The sequence below is a fragment of the Vulpes vulpes genome, chromosome 3 (genome assembly GCF_048418805.1).
Source record: "Vulpes vulpes isolate BD-2025 chromosome 3, VulVul3, whole genome shotgun sequence".
Lineage (NCBI taxonomy): Eukaryota > Metazoa > Chordata > Mammalia > Carnivora > Canidae > Vulpes > Vulpes vulpes.
The window spans coordinates 65,092,374-65,093,405 of NC_132782.1; the positions used below are offsets into that span (position 1 = coordinate 65,092,374).

Genomic DNA, 1,032 nt, shown 5'->3' on the forward strand with positions numbered 1-1,032 from the left:
TTGCAATGCAGCTTCAGATCCAAGGAGATAAGAACGTGAGATGTCCAGCAAAAAAACAAGAAAATGCCTCACTGTGCCTGCCCAGAGAAAATTGAGTTCTAGTTTTCAAGAAGAGACACAAAAATGAGGTCATGCAGGACATGGGGCAATGCACAGAATGACTCAGTGGGGAGGTAGATTTGTGTACGTATAGACATTTGCAAGATAATTATCAAGAACTGCAAATAATTTGGTATTATTTGGAAACAGATTTTGAGAGGAGATTTAGGGAGAGCATATGGGGTGGGTCTAAAGGCAGCCTGAGAGAAGACCGAGGTCCCGAAAATGTTTACCAGATTTGGAGGCAGAGACTCTGCTTTCAGCCTCAGACAGCTCTAATCTAGGGTGAGACCATGAGGCTGCACTTTGTAATGATCCATCTGGGAAGACAGCATGGAGGATGAAGGCACCAGGTTGGCCTGGAGAAAAAAGAGCAGATGATAAGTCGATTTGCAAGTGTCTGGGTTAGATACTGGGAGAGCACTGGGCCCGAAGAGAACAACACTTTCAGAGGTATTTAGCCATTCCCTTCAACAATTATGCTCCTTCAGCAGCATATTCACTACAATTGGAATGATACAGAGAAGATTAGCATGGCCCCTTGAGAGGGTGATATGCAAATTCGTGAAGCATTCCATATTTTTTAAAAAATCGATTACCTACTAAATGTTTGCATGGGCAATGGGAGAAATAAGATTGTAGGCATATTTTCAGATTTCTCTTTAAGATGTGGTTAGATTTGACCGGTAGTGGTAGTGAAATCTAACACTGAATCTAACATTATTAGTAGTGGTACCCCTCGTAGTACTAATATTACAACTAGCAGTGAGAGTATTATTATTGCTGCTACTGCCATTGTTACTAGTTCTAGTAACACAAGTAGCACTGAGGTGCTTGCTGAGCGTCAGGCGAGCTGCCTTCCTCTCTGTGCCCTGCACTCAGAGGGCTCCTGCTCTTGGCTCAATGCCCTGCTTTCACCATCTTGAAATTCTT

General features: G+C 43.0%; 1 non-coding gene across 1 annotated transcript; it reads left to right on the forward strand.

Moving 5' to 3' along the window:
* Positions 1 to 578: 578 nt before the first annotated feature.
* Positions 579 to 683, forward strand: LOC112935460 (U6 spliceosomal RNA). Its single transcript, XR_003238178.1, has one exon. It is a non-coding gene; the product is annotated as a U6 spliceosomal RNA (small nuclear RNA).
* The last annotated feature ends 349 nt before the right edge of the window (positions 684 to 1,032 follow it).